This window comes from Anthonomus grandis, chromosome 9 (assembly GCF_022605725.1).
Source record: "Anthonomus grandis grandis chromosome 9, icAntGran1.3, whole genome shotgun sequence".
Classification (NCBI taxonomy): domain Eukaryota; kingdom Metazoa; phylum Arthropoda; class Insecta; order Coleoptera; family Curculionidae; genus Anthonomus; species Anthonomus grandis.
In genome coordinates, this window is record NC_065554.1 from 28,631,497 (window position 1) to 28,655,794 (window position 24,298).

The 24,298-nt window shown below is 28.5% G+C and overlaps 1 protein-coding gene across 3 annotated transcripts in view; it reads left to right on the plus strand.

The window, feature by feature from the left end:
• LOC126740436 (TWiK family of potassium channels protein 7) overlaps positions 1-24,298 on the plus strand; it is a 375,063-nt gene that overhangs the window by 241,816 nt on the left and 108,949 nt on the right. The window contains exon 1 of one of the 3 annotated variants that reach the window (XM_050446458.1): positions 21,014-21,220. The exons of the other annotated variants lie outside the window; for them this stretch is intronic. The gene's annotated coding sequence lies outside the window, so the exon portion shown is untranslated. Of the gene's footprint in view, positions 1-21,013; positions 21,221-24,298 lie in introns of those variants that run through there. 3 annotated transcript variants of the gene reach the window in all.

Consider the following 24,298-nt stretch of genomic DNA (forward strand, 5'->3'; position numbering starts at 1 on the left):
GCAGATGGGTGTGCCGGGCAGAATAAAAATGCACACGTGATGCATATGCTTATGCTATGGCTGTACAGAGATGCCCCGCAAAATATTACAACCTGTGGTTCTTACCTTTCCGGTACGCGGCCATTCGTATTTGCCAGCGGATCGTGTTTTCGGGCAGTACAATAAAAACACCTACAAAATATCATGAGATGTACTCCAAGAAGAGAGACAACCTGGTAAGGACTAGGTTGTTTACGATATAAAAACTGCGTTAACCTCTTTAAAGAAAATCAGTGCGGCCAAACGGATTATTATTAAGAGATCACACAACAACAGCAATATTTTGCTTATGACCGAGTTGTTCTACTGAAATGACGATCCATCCAAGCAATTTCAAACGGTATTAAAATGCGGAAAAAAGCTTTCGACTTTACAGCTACCTGTTGTAATGCTTCAAAATGATCTTAAAACAAAAAAACTCCAGAGCCTCTCAAAACTTTTGATGGAAATATCAGGGGCAAATTGGATTAATGATCTTGAATGAGACAACATGGTTGCAACCTATTCTTTTTAATAACCATGAACAAAATGAGAATCAAGTGAACCAAGATGAAACTGATGGTGATAATGCTAGCGAAGAAGGTGACATGCTATGTGATTGCAATAATGATGACGACGGAGACCTCTATGACATTTAAAAATATTTTGTATATCAAAAATAAAATACTGATCTTATAAACCTACTTACGTTTTTTTCATATACTTGCTATACTTATTCATGCCGCTTTGTATAGAGAAACAAAATGCAAGGTTGAGAAACTAAATGCAGTATGTCCTACAGTTTTTCAAAGTTTTTTAGGATATAATCAATACCAGATTGTCTGCATATAAGTACATCATTTGCATAATTTTTGATAAATTTTTCGGGTATATCATATTTTTGATAAATTTTTTGCCAGACACGTAGCAGTTTTTGCTTATTTGCCAAAATTACAAAAAATGGACAAAATGCATCTAGAAAGTCTGTTTCTCGTTTAATGGAACGAATTTTTGTTTAATAACTTTACTGCTAATATAAATATTTTTTTTTTAAATTTTCACATGTTATTAATGCATCAGGGGGGCATTTTTTGACGTACAAAAAAAAATTTCCAATAACGTTCATAAGGGTTTTATCGTAAATTTTATTTAATAAAAAAAAGTACACATCCTTTTTTTAAAAAATAAATTTGATTTTTTAAATCCTTGTTTAGTTTTGAGCAAATTTGTAATTTTAAGTTTTTTTTATTTGTATGCCTTATTTGGTATAATAATTGTTTCATACACGTTAATGCATTTCTTATTTTCTTCTAGATTTCTTTATGTATAATATTCCATTACTACACTATAAGATATATACGTGTATGAAATGTATATCGTATCCCACACGTTGGTATTTATGTGATATCGGGGTCATTTTATCACACATTTGAGGTGTAGTGATCCTGTGTAAATACTATCTATGCAAATCCCTTGTTAATTTTTTAAAATGCCAACAGAATCGTATATGATATACGTATATTCTACAGTTTAAAAAAATATACCTTAATTATCTACGGTTGATACCAATAGTTTTATTTTAAAAACTGTATTTTTAAACCTGAATAATGATAAGTTCTATAAAACCAAAAAAAATTTTTTTTAAACTTAATGACTTACCTTAAAAAAAAAATGAATTTTCACTAATTTGTCATAAGAAATGGCACAACTACTGTAATTTTCAGGCAATTATTTAAAAAAAAAAATGGAATATCTATTACATCCAGTTTCTGGAAAATCCAAAAAAATTACATAAAATGCCCTAAAAAAAATATAAAATACAAAAAATACATTTATTGGGTGAAAACAAGTGCAAAACGTGCCTGGAATAAAATGGACTCCTTAGGAAATTCAATTATTTGTTTATTTTATTCCGATTATTTGATATGGTTTGTATTATTTTTAAAGATTTCAATATAAGCTTAGATCTTTGATTTTTTCAATTTTTTTTTTAATTTCCTTGCATGCAACTTTTTTAATTTGCTTCCCATTTAATGCAATTTATTAAATTATTACAGATATTTCATATATATTCCTAAGAACATTTCAATAATGTTTTCCAAGTATTTGATATAACTTCATTAGGTATTTTAGACATTAAAAATATTTTTGAGACGCTTAAAATTTTCCAGCTAATTTTTCTTTTAATTCCAGAAATGCAATGTCTTCAAGCAAATTAATTAAAAGTAAGGAAAATTTAATATGTCACAAAAAAATCCGGACCCAGACATACTTAACCTTACCTAAACCCAATATTTTATTCAAAATTTAATTAAAATTCCTGGCACTAAGGTCCTAAAGCAACCCAATAAATAATTAAACGACTAATCCAGTTTATTCTCGCTATAATCCTTGACCCAATCTACTTTATAATCTGTAAACAATAAATAGACATTCCAGATGAGGCTCTATAATACAAATATCTCGTCATTTCTCCCTTGTCCAGTTAACCGCCAGTCTAGCAACGTTCAATCAATTTCAAATTGATTAAACGATGATATAACCTAGAAGCTGCCGGGTCTAAAGAGACTTCCCTGACCAGTTCGGATATAATTGGATTCTGTTAGTTGGTTCACTGTTAATTTATCCAACAGCCTGTTTGCGTTAAGTGAATTTGATTTGCCTTAAACAGGGCGGAAGGGAGGCTTATTACTTTATTTATTAAAACAGGAGGCTGATAATTAGAACTTTCTTTAAATGTAAGGTATTTAATTCATCTTCTTCTACCCCAGGCTGTAACTAACTTTTAATACTAATTAAGCTGTTTAAGAAGTTTCTGTGAAAAGGAAATGGACAACAAAATATGCACTCCGTGACCAATTATAGAGGCAACAATTAACTTCCGTTTAACTCCAGGAAACTCATCTAATTAATTTAATTTTAAGTTAATGTTAAATGGAACTGCAGTTCTAAATTTTCCTACTTTTTCGAGGTGGTTTTTACACTCCCTCAGAGAGTTTTATTAATACCCGGGAAAATTGTTTGTATAATCAATACGAAAAATGAGCCATTAAAAGTGAATTATGTAACCGATATTGCCTCTCGAGCGAGGTATATTTATTATTTAACCTGTTTTTTTTTTAAATTGTTATTGTCTCTTTGTTCTGCTATTTTATTGGGACTTTTTGTTACTCTAGTAATACTGAAATATATTTTGCTTTTATGTCTGGAATAGGTTATTAATTTTAAAATAAAAAATTATTCAATATGCCCTGGAAACTATGACAAAATTAGATCTTTAGAAAAATGTGCATTGAATTTTTGGGATAAAATTAAAATTTACTTTATCTAGCTACATGGGAAAAAATTGCATCAAATATATATTGATTCACCGACTTTTTAGTTAATATTTTGGTTTTGGTATATTTTTCAACCGTATATGGTCAAGGAATATTCAATAAACTATAGAATATAAAATCTTCGAGCACTTGCCTAAAGTTGCAAAATAAATTTTAACCTGCACGTGAATTAAAATTTAGTTAATTAATTAAAATGCCTCAACTGCCTGAAAATATAAAATGAATTTTAACTTAACTGTTTAATAAAAATTTATTAATTATTTTAGGCAGTTGACCCTTAATACTACTTAATGTCGATTTTTCACGTTTTTTAGGCATTTAAGGTAAAATTTTAATTTTTTCATAATTAGCTTTTCCATTTCTGATTTTGTATTTTAAAGGGTCACAGACATAAAAAATTATATTTTTATTTTATTTTAGGCCTATTTTTCGTGTTTCATGTTTTTCTTTTAGGCATTTAAAATAATTTCTAATGCATGAAACATTTGAATAATTTTGTTTTGGCCTAATTAATAATTTTTAATTTTTTCATACTTTCTGTAAAATTTCAACATCTTCTACGTATTTAATTAAAAATCAGTTAATCAACTATTCTAGGCAATTGAGACGCAATTTTAATAAGCAGGCCTCAACTACCAAGAATCATAAAATAAATTTTAATTAAAAATTTCAATTAAAGAGTATTTAATTATTTATTCCACGCAGTTGAGGCTTAATCATAATTAAAATGCCTGGACTACCTGCAAGTATTTTAGAGTGGTAACTTTAATACCGATAATAAATTAATTAATTTTTCGAGGCACTTGAGCCTTAATGTTGGTTTTTTACATTTTTCAGGCATTTTAAGTAAAATTTATGTTTTTTCTATAATTTGTTTTTCCATAGTTTTCTAGATTGTGTAAAATTTCAACGTTTTCCGTGTATTTATTTAAAAATTAGTTAAATAAAAAAAATAAATATTCTAGGCAGTGGATTTTTAAACTTAATTAAAATTCCTCAACCACCTAAAATGTTTAATAAAAATTAATTAATATTCCAGGCAGTTGAGCCTTAATGTCAATTTTTTAGGCATTTAGAGTAAAATTTAGATTTTTTTATCATTAGTTTTTTCATAGTTTTCTAGGTTGTTTTTAATTTTATTTTAATATTTGATCTAATTTTGTATTTTTAAGGATCTCACAGACATAGAAATTTATATTTTTATTTTATTTTAGGTCTGTTTCTTATGCTTCATGTTTTTCTTTTAGGCATTTAAAGTAATTTTTTAACTCTTTCATGCATTAGAATATTTTTTTTGGCCTAAATAATTATTTACACTTTCTGTAAAATTTAAACGTCTTCTACGTATTTAATTAAAATTTAGTTAATTAATTAAGAGGCCTTAACTACCAGGAATCGTAAAATGTATTTTAATTTAAATTTTAATTTAAAACTAATTAAATATTTATTCTACGGAGTTGAGACCTAATCATAATTAAAATGCCTTAACTGCCTGGAATTTTAATTTTAATGCCACAAATAAATTAATAAATTATTCCAGGCAGTTGAGATATAATTTTAATTGGAATGGTTGAGATTAAAAAATCTACCTAAAAGATAAATTTTAACTTAAATATTAATTAGCTATTTCAGGCAGATGAGACTAAATCTTTTAAATTTATTAGGCAATTAAATTAAACTTTTTATTTTATGTCAAGTAGTTTTTTCATAGTCTCCAGGTGTTTTGAATATCTACTCAGTTGTCAGCTAGTTCCTAATTTTTTTTAGGCATTTAAAATAATTTTTTACATCTTCAAGAAAAACGGAATTCTTATTTTGCCTAATTAATTATTAATTCTTTTTCAGGCATCCAATGTGATTAAATATTTCTTTAAGGATTAACACTAAAATGCCTTAACTGCCTAGACTCGTAAAATAAATTTTAACTTAAAAATCAATTAAAAACTAATTAATTAAATATTCCAGGCAGTTGAGGTTAAAGCCTAATTAAAATGCCTCGACCACCTGGAATTTTAGAAGAATTATAACTTAAATGTTTAATAAAAATTAATTAATTATTCCAGGCAGTTGAGCCTTAATATCGATTTTTCAGGTATTTAAAGTAAAATGTAGATTTTTTTATAATTAGTTTATCCATAGTGTTCTAGGTAGTTTTTATTTTTTTTTTCTTGAATATTTCACCTAATTTTGTATTTTTAAAGATCCCACAGACATAGAAAATTATATTTTTATTTTATTTTAGGCCTGTTTTTCGTGTTTCATGTTTTTCTTATAGCCATTTAAAGCAACTCTTTCATGTTAGTTAGTTAATTAACTAATAGTTAATTAATTATTAAGTTTCTTAGTAAATTATTTATTCTAGGCAATTAAGGTGTAATTTTAATTAAAAGGCCTCAACTACCAGGAATCGTAAAATAAATGTTAATTTAAATATCAATTAAAAACTAATTATTTAATTATTCCACGGAGTTGAGGCTTAATCATAATTAAAATGCCTCTACTGCCTGGAAGTGTTCAAGAATTTTAACGTTAACGCAGTTAAATAATTAATTAAATAAAAGCCTAATCTTAATTAAAATGCCCCACTACCGAAAATTTAAAAGAGTTTTTAACATTAATATGGTTACAAAATTGATTAATTATTTTAGGCAGTTGAGGCATAATTATATTAAAAATGCATGAAATATAAAACATTTATATGCAACTGGCTGGAATTGTAAAATAAATTTTAAGTTAAACGTTAATTAAAATTTAAATAAATATTCCAGGCTGTTGAGTTTTTTTTTAATTTTAATTATAATGCCTCAACTGCCGTTAATAAATTCAATAATTATTTCAGACAGTTGAAGCATAATTTTAATGAAAATGCTTAAAACTATAAAACTCTTCGAGCAACTACCTGCAATTCTAAACTAAATTTTTAACTTGAACATTAAATAAGTTAGTTAATTTAATTAAAATGCCTGAAATTGTAAACTAACTTTTAATATAAATGCTAATTAAAAATTTATTCATTATTCCTGGCAGTTAAGGCCTAATTTTAATTTCTTATATTTCTTTTAAGTTATTTTTAATTAATTTTTTTATTCAAGAGTACCTTAAAGCACCGTCTTTAGGTTACCAAAAAATATATAAATCACGACATAAATAGTATACATATTAATTCTTATTCATACAAAGTGAAATAAAGATCGTATCCATTTAAGTTATGCATATTTTTGCTAACATTGACATATACTTTGTTGTTAAAATGGAATGTTTGTTTGCCATTATATCTTGGATACTGACATGAAAATTCCTTATTAGAGTGTTTAAAAGCTTAAATTTTTCTGAATATATTAATATAAATTGGGAAGCCATTGCAGTAAGCCAATGTCCGTCAAAAATGTCTCTAAATGCGTAAAAAAACAAAAATTCCTCTCAGCAATTAAAAAAAAAATCATTCTTCCAGGCAGTTGAGTCAAATTAAACCAAAGTTTTCCAGGGTTGTTTGGTACAAAGATATCCATTGCTCTCCATGACATAAATACTTGAAAAATGTCTAGACTGGTTTTTTTTTTATTTTATTAATTGTATAAATTATTATAAAAGTTTCTGGAAAAAAAAAATTAAATGCTTTCAGGCAGCTGAATTCTTCAATTTTATTTTATTTAACCTGATAGAACTTTCTCCAGGTTATCAAGATATAGCATTTAGAGGCTAAAATACCTATAAAAGGCCTGAAAAGAAATAAGTTCTATTATTACAGGCAGTTGAACGAATATTTCTTTTATTTGTCCAGACTACTTTAAAAAACCTTCTTCAGATTACCGAAAAATATATAAATCCTGACATAAATAGTCTACATAGTGATTCCTATTGCTACAAAGTAAAATGAGCATCGTATCCATTTAAGTTATGCACATTTTCGTTATTAATAACATAAATTCTTTACTCCTATTGGTAATTTTTTACGTATCCTTACTCTTTTTTTTAATTTCATTATTGCCTCAAGAAACCCAGCAAAGTGACCCCTTTTTCTACCTTAATTACTTGTAAAAATTGAAAATCTCTCCTTTCATGAAAATTAAACACTGATGTATATTCAATTTTATACCACCCTGCACTATCCATAGAGTTTTAACAAAACAAGTTAACCCTAAATTTTTACCTTGCATACATCCATTAAAAAATAATCGAAAACCCCTGCAAGACTTTAACGAAATGCTTGCTAGCTATTATGTCTTGTACATTGACATGAACCTTCCTATGCAGGCCTGAATTCACTGTTAAAAAGCTCAATTTTTCCGTAAAACTGAATATAATACAAAAAATTTAGAATGCCCATATATTTAAACTAAAAATTAAATTCTCCCAGGCAATTAAAATAGTTTTTTTGACATTTTCTTAGACTGCCTTGTAAATTTTTCTCCAGGCTATCCGAAACTAGATAAAATATTTATATGAATTAACTCTAATGCCTAAATGCTTTTTTCGGAATTCTATGCTGACTTGGATAATAAATTAAATATACACTTTCGTTAAATGTTGAGTTATTTGATACACAATAGGTTATTGAAATCGACCCGCATGATATTTTTGATACAGATGAATTCCTTTAAAAATTTCCCATATTCAAGTGGAAATTTAGCTGTGACAACAAAAAGGTAATTTTCCCGTTTGCGTCACTCGGCTTTCCGAGATGTCAATATTGTTATCTTGTAAACACAAACGGATCGTTGCGACGAAACCGCGCCAAAGGATACGATAATATTTTCTCGAGAGGGTGATTTGTTTTTCGTTTGAGTGAATAGAGGTAAATGTACACCTTTTACACAACGTAATTTTCGTGATGAAATTTTTCTTTTTGTAGTCTATTCTCTTATTTATACTTCAATATGCTGTGTTTTAGTTGATATAGTACCAACCTAAAATAAAAGTCACATATTTCAAAAGTCAAAAACGTTTATTAATTTCCAAAGCTCTGTTTTGATGACATCAAAATTCTTATTTGATTAAAACATTTTTTGATAGTAAACGAGAAATACCGGGATTTTAAACCTTGATTTCCTGGGATTTTTTATTTATTTCCACTGTGTTAATTTTTTTTCTTAATTTTCCAAGGCTTTGCCAGTTTACCAAAAAATTTTCGCCTTTACTGTATGAGAATCTTTTAAATTTTATAAATTAGATATTATCTAATTCACCATACATTGCCTTCAGATACCATTGTATATATAGGTCAATATATCTGAACGTATTTCTTGGAATAATCAGGATATTAATGAACAAGAAAAATTTCTTTCGAATATTATGCTTTTTACTGAGAAATTATTGATTTCTTCAATTTTCAGATCTAAAGTAAGAAAATTAGAGGAAAACAGATTTTTTTTCCAAGTACTTGAGATAGGACAGCCTAGAAATATTCCGATATCTAACTCAAATAGTGAAAAACTTACATTTTTTTACAATTTTTAAATTCACTAGAAGCATTCTTACAAAGTAACCCAGAAAGCATTTTTTCTTTCAGAGATGGCGTTATAGGCAAATGATGTAATATTTGATTCATTTTGTCACAATATATTAACCGCCTGGACAAATTTATCATTTTTCTTATCCAGTATAATGAAACCTTGAATTAAAAAAAAAAATTAGGACAACTGCTTAGAGGAATTTAATTCTTGTATAATTCCAGGCAGCTAATATATATCAAACCTTTTTAAACAATTTAAAAAAATCTGAGGTATGTTTTATAAAGTAGCCTGAATACCACTGCCTTGAGAAATTAGTAAATTTTTATTCCAGGAACTGGAAAGCATTGTATAATTAGGTAGTATGTAGGGATTAGCTAGAGAATTTTTATGAGTAGTAGTCTGCAAAAAGTTTGGAAATTGTAATTAAACTGCTTTTTAATGAATTCAATTTCATTCAATTTGACTTCAAAATTATTCTGCTTGAGGGCGTGACATAATGTTAAAACTACGTCAATTGTAGGAAATGTATGTAACATTTTATCAACTTTTTACATTGAAAAATGTAATATAAAGAAGCTTTAAGAAATAAAAAAAAAAAATTTTAACTGCCTTTAAAAATTTGGTAATTTTTTTAAGGACTTTAATACCAGAGTTTACTTAGGTCAATATTTCTGAACATTTTCCTTGGACCAATCAAGACATTAAACAATATTAGTAGAAAATTTTCTTTGGAATATTATGGAGAATGATCAGTCTCGTTGGTTTTTTAAATTGTCAGATTTAAAGTGAGAAAATTAGAGAAAAATAGATTTTTTTTCTTTAAGTACTTAAGTCAGGGCAGCCCAGAAATATTCCGAAATCGAACTCAATTACTATAAGAATGACATTTTTTAGACCCTTAAAGTCATAGCATATTTCTACAATTTTTAAGGTATAGAGTGGATTTTTCCTTTTAGACACTTAGTAAGCAATTAATTTAATATTTTATCCATTTTGTCACAATTAATTAACCGCCTGGATGAATTAAGCATTTTTCTTATCCAGTATAATGAAAACTTAAAATTTTTTTTAAAAAATTAAGTCAACTCCTTAGAGAAATTTAATTCTATTATAATTCCAGGCAGGTAATATATGTTTATAATATTTTCTCAATCATTTGAAAAACCTGCAGAATGTTTTATAAAGTAGTCTGAATTCCACTGCCTACTGCCTTGAGAAATTAGTTAATTTTTATTCCAGGAACTGGAAAGCATTGTAGGGATTAACTGGAGAATTTTTATAAGTAGTAGTCTGCAAAAAGTTTGGAAAAAGTAATTAAACTGCTTTTTAATAAATTCAATTTCATTTAATTTGACTTCAAAATTATTCTTCTTGAGGGCGTGGAATAATGTTAAAACTGCGTCAATTGTAGGAAATGTATGTTATATTTTATCAATTTTTCACATTGAAAAATATATTATAATGAAGTTTTCACTATTTTAACTGCCTTTAAAAATTTGGTAATTTTTTTAAGGACTTAGTCTTAATACTAAATAACCAAGAATAATTTTATAATGTTATTCCAAGACTTTAACTAATTTAAAGACCTATTTGAATAATTTTACATTATTGCCAGACTTTCCAATCAGATTAAGGCCTATAAAAATTCTTTAATCGCATGTAACCCCTTCCAGGCACTTAAAGAAAATTGAAGACTCAATTAAGGACTTTGTAATTTCAGTTTTAGTACCTAAAAAATTCCTTTAAATACGCGTAACTCCTTCCAGACATTTAAAGGAAATTAGACTAACTTAACTTAACTTTAATGCTAGATATCCAAGAGTAATTTCAGAATGTTATTATATGACTTGGAGTGCCTGGAATAATTATTTAATTAGCCTTTTCTACGCATTTCAAACAGAATAAGCGTCTTGGAAAATACTTTAGGTACACCTAACTTTTTTCAGGCATTTAAAGAAAATTGGACTTGAAGTTGAGAACTTTGCCATTTTAATTCTGGACTTTCAAAAGTCATTACAGAATGATTTTCTAAGACATTGAGTACCTGGAATAATTATTTGAACACACAAAGTTCCTTGAGCATTTCAACTAGATTAAGTGCCTGAAAAAATCCCTTAAGGACTTATAACCTCCTCCAGATATTTGAAGGAATTTGGACTAAGTTAAGGATTTTGATATTTTACGTTCAGACATCCAAAAGTATATTCAGAATTTTATTTTAGGACCTTGAGTACCTGGAATATTTATTTAAATACTCTTAAGTCTTTTCCAGGCATTTTGCCTGGCGTTTGGAAAAATTCTTTAAGTAGGTCCAATTTTTTTTAGGCATTTAAAGGAAATTAGACAAAGACATTTTAATTCTGAACTTTCAAGAGTCATAAGAGAATATTTTTTTAGGATCTTAAGTAACTGGAATCATTATCTGAATACTCTGAAGTCTTTTCTAAGCATTTCAACCAGATTAAACGCCTGTAAAAATCCTTTAAGTACTCCTAACTTCCTCCAGACATTTAAAGAAATTTGGACTAAGTTAAGGATTTTATTATTTTACTTTTAGACATTTAAAAGTGCATTCATAATGCTATTTTAGGACTTTGAGTACCTGGAATAATTATTTAAATACTTTTAAGTTTTTTCCAGGCATTTCACATAGATTAAGCACCTGGAAAAGTTCTTTGAGTAGGTTCAATTTTTTTCAGGTATTTAAAGGAAATTAGACTAAGACATTTTAATTCTGGACTTTCAAGAGTCATAAGAGAATATTTTTGTAGGATCTTGAGTAACTGGAATTAAGGACTTTACCATTTTAATTCTAAATATCCAAGAGTAATTTCAGAATATTATTATGACTTAAAGTGCCTTGAATATTTATTTAAATACTCTTGAGTCTTCTTTAGGTATTTCATTTAAATTAAGTGTCCAGAAAAATCATTTAAGTGCGCGCAACTCGTTTCAGGTGTTTGAAGGAAATTGAAATAAATTAAGGATTTTGCTGTATTAATTCTAGACATACAAGAATAATTTCGACAAATTATTTCAGGAATTTGACTACCTGGAATAATTATTTCAATACTCTAAGTCATTTTCAGGCATTTCAGTCAGATTAAGTGCTTGGAAAAAATTCTTTAAGTGCGCATAATCCTTTCCAGGCATTTTACCAAAATTACACTAAGTTAAAAATATTGCTGTTATAATTCTAGACATCCAAGAGTAATTTTAAAATGTTGTTTCAGAAAAATGGGTGTCTGGAATATTAAATTGTCCTAGTTTAATTACCCTTCAAAGCATTAAAAAGTAATCGAACTAGGTTAAAAAGGAGGAGACATTATTAGAAGCTTCATAATTAATGAGTAATTTTGTTCTTTTTTTTTATTATTAGGGACTGATTATTGGATCTAGCGCGTGAGTTGTATTATTTTTCTCCTAACCAAAGGTTCTATAATCAATAATTAGAATTTTATTTTTCTTATGATACACATAATATGGTTTTGGTTTATGTAATTATTTATTGTTGTAAAATTAGGTTAGTGATTAGTTTATATAGGTTATGACTATAGCAAATTTTTTAGGTTACCCTTTTTAATTTTTTATATCAAACAAATTTAAATTCTAATATATATTGTCTATTGATTAGAAAAGCTGCGTGCAGAAAAACCTAAGGAAACAGTTTAAGTATTGTTATAAATCAAATAACAATAATTAAATATATAAATATTAAATTTAAAAAAAAACATATATTACAATCAACTGAGTATCTTCATGACTTCCAGGTATTTTTTCTAGGACTTTGTTGTTAATACAAGATATCCATGAGAGATTTTAAAGTGGTATTCTAGGACCTAGTCATTATTTAAATACTTTAAAGTTTAATGACCTTTCAGCCATTTAAAGACAATCGGAGTAATTTAACAGCATTGCTATTTTAATCTAAATGTCCAAAAAATAATTCCAGGAAATAAAGTGCCTGGCCTAATTCTCAAAGTACTTTTTATTCACTTCGAGGCATTTGAGTGATATGCCTCTCAAAATTGTGCATATTCAAAAACTACTACTTCTCATAGTCCTATGGTTGGAAACTTTGGTGTGATGCTCAAATTACGAGACAGTTTTACCACTTACCAGAATCAAAACTCTTAATTTTTTTTACTCTCAACAGAACGTGTTTCGCTAAAAAAAAAAATTGGTGGTTAGTGGTAAAACTGGAAGGAAGTCGTCCATTTTCTCAAAGAGACCTACATTCAATAATCTAAAGGGAACCACACAATGTGTCGGTCTCAAAAGTATTTATTAATTCTAACATGTGTTTCGCTTATATTAAGAGCATCATCAAACCTTAAAAATCGATTTTCAATTTTCGATTTTAAGGGTCTAATGATGCTCTTAATATGAGCGAAACACGTGTAACCTACTGTTAGAATTAATAAATACTTTTGAGACCGAGACTTTGTGTAGTTCCCTTTAGATTAGTGGTAATTTGAGTACTTTTCATGTTTTAATAACGATTAAATGCCTCATAAAACCCTCAGGTATGCACGCTCGCAAGTGGTACGTCACACATCTAATTAAAATTTCCAGCTGAATAATGGCCGCATAATTTACTTAACCAACGTTTGCTCTTTGTCTACGAAATGGTAATAAAACAGCGAGCCACCAGCATGTTTAAGCTTTTGTTGCTTTTTACTGCCGAAACTTACTGCTAAAATAATTAAAGCGCACAAAGTCGCTGCTGCCGCCACCGTCAAACGCTATTTTAACTTTCGCGACTTCAAAGTTTCGGTTTGGTCCTTTTGAAATTTCAGATGGAACAAGGAAAGATGTTTCGCCCTCAACCCTTTTGTGGGAATATAACAATTTTTTCTTCAAATCGTTACTATTACTCTTTAAGAAGATTTTGTACAAAAGCTGACTTCCAGTTAGTTATAAAGAAAGAATAGAATCAGTTATAAATAGTCGTCACTATAATTGAAATTTACCTTTTTTTTAAATGGGACATTCTTTAAACTACGTATAGTTCTACGTGAAGAAAGTGAAAAAAAATCTATGACTCTTACATAAACAATGCCTAGAACAAATAAGTTTCGATATGGAAAATAATTAAACAAATGCAAAATCTTTATGATATCTGACTATTCCTATAGACAACCTTCTACTTTCATTTAAGAAACAGTTAGAACTGCAACCGTTTCGTCCAAATTTTAGAAATTTCTCACACATAAAGTATACTCTTAGTCCTTTTGTAACTAATACTACTTAAATCACCTTCATATCAGCAACAGAAAAAAAGTTACACTAAATTTTGTTACGAGACAATCAGAACTGCAACTGTCGAATCGTAATTCCGGGTGTTTCTTAAAACCTAATTATTTCTCAAGGAAATTTTAAGAACAAAATGTACTGTTAGGTTTTTTCCATCTAACACTACTTAAACTATCTTCATATCTGTAATAAAAGAGCAACAATTAATTTTATTTCAAGAAAATCAGAATTGTAACTGTCGGATCTTAATTCCGGGTGTTCCTCAAAAACTAATAATTTCTCAAGAAAATTTTAAGGACATAATAATAATACTTCTTTATTTACTCATATACATCCAACAGCTTAGCATCGCCAAAAAGTATAGACTGTCAAACGCCAATATAATACAGTGCATAAAGGGAGACATTAATCTATCAGAGTTTTGCCTACATAACATAGCAAACAAAAAAAAACATTACATTTTGTTCACAATATAAAACAAAATACAATTTTGGTTCGCATCAGAAACGCTCACAAGTATGTATGAAACATTTGTTATACAGGTATGAAAGTACAATATTCGATAAATTTGATAGACTAGGTTAAAGACTATTGTAGAATTCGTCCAATGAGTATGGACAGATCTCCAAGATCAGGTTTTTCGTTACTTGCTTAAATCTATTTAAATGTAGTTGTTTTGTGGTTTCGGGTATTGCATTAAAAAGTTTTATGGCATTAGTCATATAGCCCTTATGGGCCAGACTAAGCCGGTGTTGTGGAAGTAAGAGATTTCCCCCATGTCTGGTGTCATATAAGTGCCTACTATTTACTGTGCTAAATCTAAAAGAGTGTGTTCTAGCAAACATTAGACATTGGTGAATGTATAGGCCAGGCATTGTCATGATTTTTAAATTTTTGAATAAAGGTCTGCAACTAGCTATTGGTTTTTTGTTTTCTAGAATTCTGAGTGCCGATTTTTGCAACTTAAATGCTCTCTGCCAGTCAGCCGAGTTACCCCAAAATAACTTATAACTTTGAATGAAAAAGTCCCATATACGCCGTTCTACATACTACTGGAGGCGGCAATTGACAAATTCTGCGCAACAGAAAAAGAACCGACGAGAGTTTTATTGCCAGATCTATTATATGGCTCTTCCATGATAATTTATTATCTAGATAAACACCCAGAAGTTTGATCGCGTCTATTCTCTGATGTCTTTCCCTTAAAGAGCAATTAACCACCTCTGCTTTATTTAGATTCAAGCATAGATTATTGTCAGCAAACCATACTTTTAACTTGTGAAGAGTTGCACTAGTTCCATTCTGTAGGGAAATCAGATCTGAATGCCGACTGAGAAGAGTTGTGTCATCCGCATATTGTACAGATATCGCCTCTGAGAAGTGGGCGGGTAATTCATTTACATAAAGTAAAAACAGAAGAGGACCCAAGATAGATCCCTGAGGCACCCCTGTTGTTATTGGAAGTATGGAGGAAGTTCTTCCTCCACAAGTCACCATCTGCTGACGCTCACAAAGGTAGGACTGGATAAGTTCCAGGCAAATACCCCGGATACTATAAAAATCCAACCTGCTCAATAAAATATTATGCGAATTGCACCCACTGTCTTGCCTCCCTCAAATGCATCAACCAGGTAGTCTACCATTACTCTGAGTACATCAGCAGTGGATCTTCCTTTTCGAAAGCCAAACTGTGCTGGTGAAAGTAAATTATGTTTATCAAAAAAAAGATATGAGACGTTGGTTTAGACAGAGCCCAATGGGCTTGGATAAAATCGGTATTATTGATATGTGTCGATGATTTCCTGGATCATCCATATTACCCTTTTTAAATATAGGAACAACTTTACTTATTTTAAGTTTGTTTATTATTAGAGATAGTGGTAGGGCCAAACCATTTGCAAGTTGTTTCAATATTTTATTGCTCAAACCAAAGATGTCTTGAGCAGAACTATCAATGACCTCTATTTCGGTAACAGGTGAGAGAAATACTGTTGAATTGTTATGTACATATTTTGCTGTCAATTGTACAGGATCATTAGATTTTTGCAGTGTATTTGTAATTGAGTCAGCTATATTCACACAAAAATTGTTAAATTTATCGGGAGTTACATTACATTTCGAATTACTAGGATGATCATGTTTTGTTTCTTTAATGATGTTCGAGATGGTTTTGGATTTATTATGACTATTTCCTATTTTGTTTGTATAATATCAAATTGCTTATTGATTTAGCTGGACAAAATAAGCTTAAAACGAGGACCTATTTATTTATTTATACAAATTCATATTGCATACAATACACAAGTACTAAAAAAGCATCTACTATGCATAATATAATAAACTTATGAAAAATTTACTGAAAAAAAACGTAATATAGGAAACTATGCGAATATGATATAACTATGATATAATACAAGATTGGAGCTGAATAAACAAAGATAAAATTATTTCATTTTTTCAAAAAGTAGTTTTTTACTTGGCATTTATGAGGTCCTATTGGCGTATTAAAAATACCCGATTTCAAAAAATTGTTATGATAATAAATTATATTTTGAAATCTACAAATTAGAGAGTTCTGTCCCATGTTGGTACAATGAAAATCAGCTGCAAATAAGTCTATGGTCCTTGCATTTTGTCTTGGTATCCGCTTATTAATAACATATAGGAAATTAATTGTTTTAGAAAGCTTAAAGATATCGGTGACATTTTTTATTTTTAAGAGTTAAACATTTAAATTTTGATCGTATTGTGAAATAATTATTGGTGTATTTGTTTTAGATCCCAGGTATTTTAGAAAGTTGCGTTGTACTTGGATAACAACAAAGGCATTATACAAAGAGATATTTGACCCAAAGTTTTTAAAATCCATTGAATTTATTTTTATATTACCAGCAATTTTATTTGATCCATTAAAAGTCTACTTCGAAATCTCTGATTTTAGAATAGGTCCACATTATTTTATTTGACACATATTGTTAATAAAAGAAATACAAAAACACTTCGCGGAATAATGAAAGAGTCGATTTATCTGGCAATAATGCTCCAATCGCGAGAGGTCTTGGATTTTAATGCATTTATCCAGGGTCTCGATGTTTATTTTCAGGTCATCTGCAAAATGTAGCATTTTACAGTATTTAAAACATGTTTTTATAGTACTATGTAGATATAATTATTCTGATTAAAAAAAAATAATTTTCGGAAAACTATAGGAACAATAAGCTGAAAATCAGTACCACATCAAAAAGGGATAAACTCAATTGAAAAAAAAACTATTTTAATGTTGGGAAAACCCGTTAATGGTACTTATAAATCAGCTGAAAATGAGTGCCATGTCTAAAAAAATTATTAAATTTTTAAACATGCCATTTTTTTTGGACCAAAAATTAAATTAGCTGATATCGATGAAATTATTTCGATTTTTAAAAACGTTTTTTGATTTAAAAAAGGTGAAAAATCATCTATGTTTAATTTTAGTTTTCGTGATGAATATGTATATATAAAATATTAATAGTTATTTTAAAATGATTTGCGCTAGATCAATTGAACTATTTTGGATAATTTAAGCTATTAATTATGAGGTAGATTTTTTTATTTTATATAATATATTCGAACATTTAAATTATGTGTTTTTAAAAAAAAATCGTATGCACCTTGGATAACTTATAATATTTAAATAAAAAATATTAATAATTGATTATATTATAACTAGCTTAGAAATTGAACATCAATAATAGAATTTGAGCGTAATATCCCTACATTAGTTTTTTTTTGTAATAATGAAATAACACAGAAATCACTAAATTTTGCGTAAAAAAGCAATCGATTGTATTAACCTAAATTTAGAGCTTGTTTTATTTTATAGTTTCTTTCTTATACCATATATTACACATAGGATAATTTGATGAATATAAGCAAGTGATTTTCCACCTGGATTGAAACTTGCTAATATTCCATTGCCAAGGTCAAAAAATTCAAGAGATTCGACGATTTTTACTCTGCCTCTAAGTTCTATAGGTTATATTATTTTAAACAAATAATTTTATTATTCGCTTAAATTAATCAGGTTTTCGTTCTAATTAATCCTTGTCATGCTGGGTTACTGCAAAGCTTTTGATACGTTTAACCCCGAGTTTATATTTTCAATTCTTGGTTTTGTACAGAGAGAGTTTACTTAAAGAGTGTTGAATAAAATTTACCTCTGTTTTCAGTATTTTAAAAAAAAAAACACTTTAAAAAAAATCTCGTTAATATCTCAAAAAAACCCTCTCGCCTCCCTCGTAATTAACGACGACGACCTAAAAAACAAAAGAGAAATTATAAATAACTTTCGCCCTCGACTTTATACGGCCAGGATTACGGTCGTACATTAAAGAAAATTCGTAGTTTATGGGACCGAGGGTGATTTTACGTAACAAAACGACTTTGTTTGTTACCCAGCCTGAAAAACACCAGACAACAAAATAACGTTTAAGGTGTATTACCGAAGTGGCTTTTATGGCTACGATATAACTTTGGGCCCTTTGTTAGCAGGCTATAATTCGCCGTTTATTTTCATTGTGAATTATTTTCGCGTTCGAGTTTTAAATAAAGGAGAGAAAATTATTTTGTATACGTTTTTAGGCAATGAAAAGTGAAATGAATGAAATGAATGTTTTTCCAGGCAAATTTTCAAGGGATCAATTTTTTCCAGGCAATTCATAATTTTTCCATTAAATTAAGATTATTCTTTGCAATTTTACCAGATTGTTACAGGATAAAACTACTGCTCGGGAATTTTTTTCAATTTTTTCAAGCAATACTTTTTGACAATTAATTGACAAAAAAAGGGATTAATTCTTCTAGGCAGTTCAATGTAGTTTCGATAAACTTTTTCAATAAAGATGTTTTTTAAAGAATTTTCTCAGCATTTTGACAATATTTGTTGCATCATTTTATAAGGAATTTATATGCAGTTTCAGTATTTATGAAAAAAAAATCATGACGTTAAACCAATATTTAACATTTTTCCAGGCAGATCCAGGAGAAATTCGCACTCGTACTTTTCATAAAAAATTATTAAATTAGAAAAAAATTTTTTGCACTCTGATTGATTGCTTACCACCAATATTATTAAAATCTATATTATTATATCTATATCCTCTTAGGTTTGTAAGAATTGTATAATCCATGAATTTCTTAAAAATATTTATATTGTATTAAAAAAAATGATTGATTTAAACAGAATTTATTTTCTAAAAGCCACGATCAAGTCAGAAAAAAAGGCACTCTACGTATTTTTTAATATTTAATGTAAAAGAAAATGCTCTACGTTATTATTTGAATATGCATTGCTTATTTGTTTAAACATTTTCTAAACACTGTAATATTAAATAAAAACTACTTTATTATAGCCTCCCCATCATACCCTATTTTCAATTAATATCGAAAACATTTGCCCAATTAACCGTAACGAGAACAGTACAAACATAATATTAACCCAATTTTAATTGCCCACCAATAACATCATTACAAAGAACATTTTAATTAGACCTAGTTAATTAATAAACGGGCATAATTTAAATGGATATGATCAACTTTTTGTTATAATTCCCTATACTCTTAGGTGTTACTAGGCGGGTAAACTTTTTGAGTACACACCGTTGACACCGAAACTTTCCTCTATCGTTCTAATTAAAAAACTTTCCAAGTGAAACACATGTTTTAAAGTTTCCTTCCTGCACGGGTTTTTCCGATTTCTTGTGTCGTTTTATTTTCGTTTTATCCCGGTCAAGATAAAATTTAAAGTTTTCGCTCGATAGTTTCATTAAACTTTATATATAAGGATTTTCCTGCGAAAAGGAAAAACCGAAGTTTTAAGTAGAGATAACCGCGATGGCTTCTGTTTATGCTTCTATGAGTTGTATTACATGTAATCGCTCTATAGCCCTAAGGGCTCTCTCTTGTAGATAACGCGAATGGGTTTGCTATAATCGGTTATTTAATTTAATTTACTGGTGTTTGCCTTAGGGAAATTTATACCGAGCAGAGGTTACTGCTCAAAGGTTCGACACAAATTTAGTGCATTTAAGTCATTTTGCATATAAATATAGAAATCATCCGGTGAATGTATGGATGCAAGATTGATTCAAAAGGGACGTAAATTATATTTGACTGCTTCCATAATGGCCCATTGCTGTTTTCGTAAATCATGGGTAAAATAGGAAATAGGAATAGTTCTCAGGTGCATTGGAAAGGAATTTATTATACAGTATAAGAGCTGAATTTCCTTTGTATAGGAAATTTATTTAGAGCTATTGCGGGAGCTCATTTAAGGCATGATAGAAAAATTTATATAATGTATAATTGCAAAAAAAAGAGAAAAAGCACAACAAATAGTGTCTTAGTTATGAACAGTTGAATTAGTTGTCAACTTATTTTGTTTTACAAGGCCCTTTGCTAGAAATGCAGTTTTTGTCTTTCTTCTGTATCCATTTTTATTTTAAATATATACCTCAAGGTAATGTGTTTTTCCTTGTGATTTCCTGTAAATTAATAATATTTCCTAGGTAATCAAACATGCAATAAAAGTAAGTCTCTAAGTCTAAAATCCGTGACCAATTTTATACCTTTTATCCTCGATATATTACTCAATATATAGTGTCAATAAAAACTTAAATCACAAATTACCGATTTATATTAATTACATGCTTTAGGTCTAATAGTTATTGCCCGAACGTTGTGTTATCTCATATCTGATGCCTTTTATCAATTAATTGAGATCAGCCTGGCCATTAAAGGCCCTCACACAACTAATTCGACAAGGATTAAATACAGAGAGTTAATGGGGGGACTTGCATAATCGATTGAACTTAATAAATTTTATAGCTTAAATTAGATAATAACGTCCTATATATCAATTTTTAACGCAATTTAGAAAATGTAAGTTCCCTCCCGAAAAATGTATCGACACAAATCGTCAAATCGTGTAATTTTTGATGCGCTCGCGAGATCTGACTGCCGGAAAAATCCCGTCGCATTTCATTTTTATCGACGGCTATAATTTGACATTTATTCCCGGATGACATAGATGTGCACAAAACGATTTTCCATATGTGTAATAATATGAAATGTTTCGTTCGGTATTTAAATAATTAATTTCGAGAGAGAGGTATATAGGTAAATATATTTATAAATAAAATTGTAATCTCAATCATTAGAATTGTCATGAAGTGTTGAAGAATAATAAAGTATTCTTTTATAACATTATACAGTTGATCTCAATGTTTCCAAGCAATCAAAAGAAAACCCAATTTATATATTTTTTCCATTTTTCTGGGCTTTTGAGGAAATTTTATAAGATTATTTAATATTTCCGATGGTTTCATAAATTTTCATACTTTTAGGTGATTTTTTTGTGAGAAAATTGAAGAAACTTAAGCAAATTGATAATTTTTTATATATTTTCTGGTTTGTCAAGTAGCAAAGAAATTTTTCATCCGGAAAAATGTATAATCATACTGTAATTAAATGTCAGTTTACTCACAAAATTTTAAAACATTTATAGCAAAACTCTTCTTTTAATAAATTCCCGAAAATCATCTGTTTTTTTTTTGCAGTCACACTAGTTGAACTGGTTAATAATTTCCTATATTAAAATAAAGTCAATATTAGGCAAAAATCATATTAAAAATATAAGGAGTTTACATGAACGTAAAATAAAGAAACAGACATCACTTTACTTTAAAATATTTTATGAATATATCAGAAAACAAGTGATATTCAACTGCTTGTATCTGAGAAATGATTTCAAATTTGTTAGAATTTTATAAAGAATATAAAACTATAGGGTGTGGTTCTATGTAAAATATGAAATAGTTATCAAATTAAATCAACTTAACATTGACTGTAACTTTTCTCCTATTGCAGATACGAAGGAGATTTAATAGGCAAAAAAAGCCTAAAAGTACACTTTATGTTTTTAAAATTTCCTTCAAAAATGATTAGTTTTTGAGAAAAACCCGGAATTCTTTATAATTTATAATTTGTTAGGCAATATTACCCATATCTAACGCAAATAATTTGGAAGACCTTAATAAAATGGTCGCTTATTTTATAAAAATTAAGCAAAAAATTATGTTTTTAAAATGATGCAGACAATAAAAAAAGTTTAATCAGAGAAGGAAAAACAGCGAGCTCTAACAAAGTAAAAATTAATCAACAATTAAAACATCAGGTAAATTACACAATTTGTGAATTGACAAATTATAGTGCATAACTTAATTGGAGATGATGATTTTCTTTTAAATTGTAACTAAATTGCATAGAAGTTATTAGGAAAAAATAGAGAAAATAGAAATAATAAATTCTTATAACTACTTATCTCTAAGACCTGGAATGTTCTAGCCTTAACATTGTGGGCCATATTATATTAAAAAAAATTATAAATTCAGTCAAACACTTATTGACTAATTAATTAAATTGCATTCTTTTTAAATGTGTGTAATAAATGAATTTCAAAACGTAATATTTCAAATTTTAAATTTAACAGGTTATGCCGACAATATAAGTTATAACCCTAAAAAGATTTTTTTATATTTTTCCTTGTCAATTTACAAAAAAAAGGCGCTTCCAAAAAATAATTAAAAAAACAAATATTTAGTTTGAAAAGTTTAGAATTATTGTTAACAATCGTCGTGAAGCTCTCAATTTATCACCTGCTGATCTATTAAACGTAAAATTATATTTTATCAGAAGAAATTAGTCGATCTATAAAATTGTCTTTATAATTCGACATTTGGTAAAAATCCGGTGTAAACTTGATCAATTTATGCAGTTTAGTTGGTTTGTTTGGTTTGTCTCTTGGTATCTATTAGTAATTACACATATATAGTGAAAAATAAAATTAAATTAAAATGATTTTTGCCTTTTAAAATAAAAACTCTGGCCCACTGGCCGGTTTTAACAATGCAAATGCTTTAAGTGGGTAGGCAACACTCGATACATCGACCCGCAATACAACGGTTTAGTTTATCAAAAAAATAGGACAAAATTTATTTTATTCTTTGCTGTACGTCATACCGTATTATAACTTGAACTATGGTTTATGATTAGTAGTATTTCATTCAAAATTTAAACAGTGTACATAATTTTTGAACGATTTTTCCTTGACAACAGTATTTCAAATTTTATAAAAACATGTCAAGGGCAATGAGAAATTAATTTATTTTTCATATTGAGGTAAGAGATGCCACCTAAAAAAAATAATAACAATATAATTAATTAAATTATTAGTACTATTAACGGTTATTTATATAACGGAATATTTTCTTCGACACGATATTCGTTTTCAGCATTTTTTATCAGGAGAATCCGATAGTGACGTTAGATTCTTGGTCCTACATATGATCCTACTAACATGATAGTCGATTATTCCGATTAACTAAATTAACGGCTTACTCAGATTTTTGGTTGTCGCAAATTTTTTACTGTTTTAATAATATAGCTCTTAATAGAATAGAACTCAAAAAGAAGCATTGAGTCTAACAACAGTTTAGTACTGATAACTATGGCTAGCAAGTAGTAGGACTGAAACTACGGCTTGTATCATGTGTCGTGTCTAGCAAATGTCACAACTGTCACCTATCAAAAGATGTGACTGAAAATCAGTGATGCCAACTGTCATGTGATCTATCTGTCGAAACTAAATAAAACAATGACGATTTTCATCTCTTAGAAACTTATTCGATGATAAAATCCAGTGGTGCTAACCGCCTTTTTACTGATTTTAGGCCTGATTCAAAGAGAGGAAGATAGAGAGTGAGATGCCTTTGCAAACAGTAAACCACGACTTGTTTTAATCATAAATAGCAAATGTCACAACTGTTATCTAACTATCAGCGTTGCCAACTGTCATTTGTCGAAAATTAATAAGCCTATTATAGTTGTCACTTATCAGAAACCTATACAATGACCAAATCCAACGTTGATAATTGCTGGGAATTTTTTTTGCCTGATTTTCGGCTTGATTAAAAAAAGAGAGAGAGGAAGTACCTAAAAAGTTCTAACCTCAGAATAATCAAGTGAGCCTTTGCAAACAGTTAACCACGGCATATATCATGTGTGTCATAATAGTAAATATCACAACTGTCATCTGTCAAGAAACGTGATTAAAACCATTGTTGCCAACAGCCGGGACTTTTACCTTTATTTAAAATAAATATGACCCACCATAATTTTTCTCAGATTTCTTATATT